This window comes from Athalia rosae, chromosome 4 (assembly GCF_917208135.1).
Source record: "Athalia rosae chromosome 4, iyAthRosa1.1, whole genome shotgun sequence".
NCBI lineage: Eukaryota > Metazoa > Arthropoda > Insecta > Hymenoptera > Athaliidae > Athalia > Athalia rosae.
The window spans coordinates 9,820,624-9,826,970 of NC_064029.1; positions in this window are offsets into that span (position 1 = coordinate 9,820,624).

Genomic DNA, 6,347 nt, shown 5'->3' on the forward strand with positions numbered 1-6,347 from the left:
CGGTGGAGCTCCGGCCGTCCGCTCGACGTCTTTGAGATTTCGGCCCTAGTTTGTAATTCGAGGTGTGGACACGTCGTAGAATTGATAAATTATTCCCGCAGCTGGCCCGGATGTCCAAATATGATTGCACCGTTTCCATTCACACGCGGACTATCAATGAGCCCCGCAGCATTATTGTCCCCTTTTCGATACTTTCTTCAATTTTTCCAAAAAAAATGTGTCGTCTCCGCGTGAAAAGATATAAGTACGGCAGGTATGTGTTTTGCGGCTCGTATAATCAGGGGGAATTTGAATTTGAATATTCAAACGAATGGAACAACGGTTTGGTTCGACGCACCCGCTTCTATTTCCATGCAAATTTACCTCCATAATTCGTGCTCATAAAATCTCGAAAAAGAAGTAAAAAAAAGAAGAAAACAAAAAAAATTACAGCATTAGTAGTTAGTTCCGCGCGAAATGACACCGTTCGTTCATACCGAATGCGCGCTTCGGGAGCAAAGCGCCTAAATTTATAACAAAATCATTTTTTATTTTTGTTTTTTTTCTTCTCACTTTTCTATTTTGTAAATCACCTTCTCGACGAAACGTACCTACCAATCCTCGTGCGTTCATCCGCCGGATTACATTACGCATGGAAATAGCCTGCACCTCCGCGTATTATAATTTGAAATTAATTCGACTCTCCAAACTGAGATTGGTAGGTTCGAAGTGTTTGCAAAAAGGAGAAAAAACGGGAAAAACGGGGGTATTGTTACAAATGTAAAGTTTACATTTCCCTTCATTGGATCTGAAAATATCAAGATGATTGCCTCGCTGATCATCGATCATAACGAGCAGCTGTCATTTTTTTTTCAGCAAATGCATTTTCACACCAAATTGATACCACCTTTGTTCGGTGTACGCGGAGTATCCCTATAACTTGAAGTTGGCGAGGAGTCGGCAATAACGATCGATTAGAAGTATCGGCTCTCCATCGGCCGCGATTCCCGTGGGGAGCAAGCGGTGTAGAACCGGCCAAGGGATGATTTGAATCGTCGAGTGACCAGCTGCGCTTCCCTTGAACCGGGAACACCCTCCCTAGGGAAATGACGGGCCTCTCTACGGATACGCGGAATGGGAATTCCGACCGAATTTTCAACGGCGATTGTTTTCTTTCGCCCGTACCCGCGCCCACCCCGCGCGGTCATTAACATCTCCCGATGAATCAGGCGGATAAACAAAATTGAAAAAAAAAAGAAGTGGCAGAAAATAAAAAACAAAAAATGAACGTAGACTGAAAATAAGGGATGAAAAGACGTTCTTTCGTGTATCCATGCACGGTATATCGTACGAAGAGAACAAGAAGTACGAGAGAGAGAAAAAAAGGAAGAAAGATAGAAACCGTGTCCCCGCGTACTTTTCGCCAGCCTGAAGAAGAATATCTTTAAACGTATTCAGGCTTAAGCGAAGAGGTTCGAGGCGAGGATGAGAAGAAGGCGATAGTGTGAACATGTGTCGCGGATGTGGACCCCTGGGGGCGAGGTCGGGACTGCGAGGGTGGCAAGGAGCTAGGCGGTTGCCGGGAGACTGCGAAGAAGTTGTGACGAGGGTACTCGCGTCGCCCACCCCGCCGCACGCCACCGTCGGTAGCTAAAACGCGCGTTGAAAGAGTCGGGCCAGTAGGGAGGACTCCGTCTCATATTTCATAACGCCAACCCTTACCTATCCAACCTTTGACTGTTTGAAGTAACGCGACTATTTTCACGTCTTCTGACGTTCAGGTGCCGTACACGGAGATGCGTAGGCTTACGTAACGGAGGTACGCCGTGTTATTAATGACCCTCAATATCTGCCCCTCATCGTTAACAATGTTTTTTCACTACCTTGCGTTGCTCTCATTTGGTTCCTCAGATCTAGAGCGGGTTTATGTTTTATTCGCACAAGTTGAAAACCCCGAAACTTCGGCATGGAATACTTGGATTCCAATGAAATTACAACACGGACAAATAAATCGGCCCTGAAAATCGGACGTTGGATGTAAAAATCGGCAGAAAAGATGCGTAAGAATAAACGATGTTCCGACTTTGGTTTCGCAGGTCGATAATTTTTGGAAATGGATTTATTTTTTGTAAATTCGAATGATTCGGATGAGAATGAAGCGAGTGAATCCGGCGAAATCTATGATCAAAATTTCGTAACCAACTTCCTGACGAAATCTTTTAATTATCCTAAGTGTCGTCTAGAGGGTTACGTGGCAACTGACAAGGACGGTCATAATATTTAATCGCTATTCATTTATTTTGTCGAAAGCCGTCTTAGTACCGCGTTACGGTTTATAAGGTCGGTAAAATAATTGTCTCTTAGTTACGAGGCGTTTAAATTTTATCCAACGATCGTCGCGGCGATTCGCGTTCGTTTGAAAATAAATCACTTCCGCCGTCGAGGTCGGAAGACCGCGAGGAATTATGCGAATCCGAAAAACAGCTTTCGAAAAGGCGAAATTTTCGTAGGTCGCTACCCAACGGAGGACAAAATATACGCTACTATAGCGAAAATTTACCTTGTTTCAACCCTTCCAATCTTAAAGATTATGGAACAAACGACAGCCAAGGAGGTGCATAAATAGGGTGCGAAACGAATCCAAGGGTGGTAACCCCTTTAAAGTGTCTCTCGCACAATGGGACCTGGTAGACTCGTAAAGGAATAGTTTTCTATGCCCCAATCGGATGCAAGTTTTCACGGGTACGGCCATCAACTCGCGTTATAATTAATCGGAAGATGATTACGTTGGCCAAAAGGGCTTTGAATAAAACGGAGTTTCGAATAAATGAAATAAATTCAGGGAGAGGCTTCCGGTCGAAAGTGATAACGCGATTGCCAATCAAGAAGCGAGGGAAAAAAATGAGAACAAGCAAACGAATATGCGAGTAGAGAGGACGACCAAGGCGTTGAAAATCACCGCGTGTTATTTTTTTTTTTTTTTTTTCCTCCTTGTTGTCGGGAGTGCGGCGTATATGGTGACGAGTAAAAGGAACGAGGAAAAGACAGAAAGGTCGAGGCAGTACTCAGGCCGTTTCATTAAAAAATCCCTGTGACGTTATAGAGAATCTCCCCGAAAGAAAACAATCCAACTTTTATCTCCGAGAAATGAACGCTCACCCTCTTCCCGGGGACGTTCTACTTCCTTCGGAAAGGCCAACGATCCCCTGACGCGACCTCATCCCCCCCGCTTCTCTCGTATACGCGGCAAAGAAGCATCACGACCCAGAGGGGGGCCGATAGGGGGGTGGCGTTTCATTTTTTGACACCCGGTGTATTTGATTTCGCCCTTGTAATAAACCCTGGGGGGCGAGTACCTCCTTTCTTTTTCTTCCCTACCGTCTTCTCTCCTCCTTTCCATAGAACGTCCGCTACTGGTATAGTCCCTACGTGTCATATCGACACTTCGCCCCAAGGGGTAAAAGTCGGTAGGTGGCTGGCGGCTCCCGGGGTAATTTGCTTCCTTATTTTACCCGTCAATTCCGACAACCCCGCGAGCCCGCGACACGAGCCCACGCGAATGCTTCCGCTCTCCACCCTCCTTTCTCTCCGTATATCCCACGTATACGAGTCTGATATTTTTTATTTATACCATGAAAATTTGCTATTCGACGAACGTCCTTGTTATATTATATCCTTAAAAAAGAGAATCGGTGAGTTTTCAAGCGCTCGAAAATTTCCACGTTCAAAGATCGTCCTGATTAATTTCACGACGACTTAAATTATGGTGGGAAAAATGTCTTCGCGCGCTACCATTACTCGGAATATTTTATAGCTGCATTTTATCGATGGCGGAAAAGGTCATTAAAATTGGTTGTCATCGGGCTCGCGACGAGCGAGAGGAAGCATCTGTCGTATTTATTCACACGTGTCGAGACGTGGGTGAGCCAATGTGGCTGACTGTAATGCAGCTAACCTGATGAAGCCCCGTCGTGTCTTCCTTGTATAATCTGATTTGGTACTACCTGCACCTTGTCACGCAGGGAACAGAAATGACTACCTTAAGAAATTTACTCCTTTGGTTTTCATGCAAAAATTTCATTACTCATGGCCTCCCGTCGACGGAGAATCATCCAGATCTGAAAACCTACTCTTTCGTTAATTTTCGAATACCGCTTCTAGGAAATTTTTAGGTTCTAGATTCTCATCCATTCGACTCCCCTAGTCGACCAGCAACCGGCAAATGGATCGGTAGACTGCACGACAGTTCGCTGATGTCCAAATATTCCGTCATGCGATTAATGGTGTTTTATTCCAGACAGTGGACGCCTGGACGGGTGAACCGCGAAAAAGTGATCCACGATTAAGGGCGATCGATGGTAAAGTGATGAGAAAAATTGGTGAAAAAATAATGGCGAGTTTCCGAATTCTCTAGGCCCCGTGTATAGGTGAGGTGAAACCTTTTCGAGTCGAAGTAACACGCCGAGGCCAACCCGCAAGCACCGCATCTAGACGCTTCCAGCCCTCAATCCTCCACCCCGCGTAGGTTACGGTAGGAAGTCGCTGGTTCCCCTACCACTACCGGCACCTCGTAGGTACCGCGACTTTCTCGCGCCGCAGAAGGACAGAAATTCACCCTAAGAAGCCTTTAAGAACCGAGCCAAGGTGGTGGAGTCGTTGGTGGGGTTTAAAAAGGTTCGCATGCGCACCCCGGGAAAAACTCCGATCCGCCCCCAGCAACGCCTCCGCCGTCGTTCGTCGTCTCTATTCACCATCCCCAGGTTTTTACCCCCCGAGAATCCCCCCTTTCCGTTTGGTCCCCTCGCCCCTCGCCCCTCGTCACCCGCCGCCGACTGCGACACCCCCAAGACGTCGCCGACGACTTGCGAGTTTTTCGAGAATTCTCTTCTACCATGTGCTAAAGTAGTGCGCGATTCAATTTTTTGCTCTAACGGAATCGCGCTTAACCCTTCGACGTACCGATAAGCGGATGATCGGTTGTCGGTCCGAATGGTGTGATGAGGACGCGAGTAGTTGTCGGTTGTTTTCGAGTGATTAGGACGAAAGTTTTAGAAAAATTGAAAACTCCGCGTGTTCCGAAGATAACTGATGCCATCCGATTGTCCGACTTGTGAATGACCAGCGGTTCGACTTACGGTGATTCGATCGTCTCTGTGCCCGATGATGTTATTTTTTCACTTTTTTTGGTTGTCCTTCTCCATCTACATATTTTCGATAGTTCGATCTGCGGTTTGTGTTGTCGGTTGAATGCGAGAGCGAACGGACGAATCGGCGATAAAAATTCACCTAATCAGAACTGCTTCAATTGAAAAGTCCATGAAAACCTGTAATTTTGTATATTCATCGCATTCCTAATTTTAAATAAAATAAATAATATTAACTGACGGATGTATCGATAAAAATTGAAAAAAAACAAAAAAAAACAAAACGAAACAACTGTGCTCGTTCATTGAGTACGATTGATATTAGTTTTTTCATAAAAAAAAAAAAAAAAAAAATCGAACAAATTTGCCGTCTACATCAGAGTATATTACACAGAACTTTTTTTTTCTATTGGTTATTGAAATCCGCAGCGATGAATGGTTTTGAATATTTTCATTTTCAATTTACTTTTTACTATATATGAAAAACTTTTTTTTTTTTTGTTTTTTTTTGTTTTCTCGTTTTTACCTCCATTTTTACTCATCTCTCCTCTGTTCGGATTCATTAAATCAAATTATTCGTTACCGTTGTCCGACAGCTCTAGTATATGGTGTGTAGCAAGTAAACCGGCTGATCTAATTGGTCGCCAGTAGGTAAATTGTTCGATTCCTATAATTGGTCCAATTAATTTGAACAGCAGAAATTCGGTTGCCAATCGAACGTCATTTCCTCAGTGGAACACATAAATCCTGCATATTTTTATTCAATCAATTGTTATTTTTATTTTTTTTTGTTCGCACGGATCTGTATTAATAACGTACACGACGCAGGTAATTACCTGGCTGGACAGAACTGACAAAATCGGTTCAACGACGGAATAAAACGAAAACGAAAACGAAAAAAAAAAAGAAAAGAAAAAAACAAATCCTCGAAAACGAGAGAGAAAAAACTGTTTCTCTCGTTCTCCCATCTTCGTAACACAACTGACGAGTGGGGGTATAGGAATAAATTAAATGCAATGGACATATTCTATGGATAAAATGTCGTTAGAAATTCGTCACGTGCGTCGTACGTTTCGCAGGCTTTCAATGAGGACTCTTTGCGTGATGCGGGGTAGGTTCGTAGGGTAAATTGAACGCGTGACATAAAATGACGGACCTTTTGAATGATCGTTCAGTATCTGTAACAGCGTCAACGGTAGCGGTGGTGCGGAGCGTCGCGTCGGC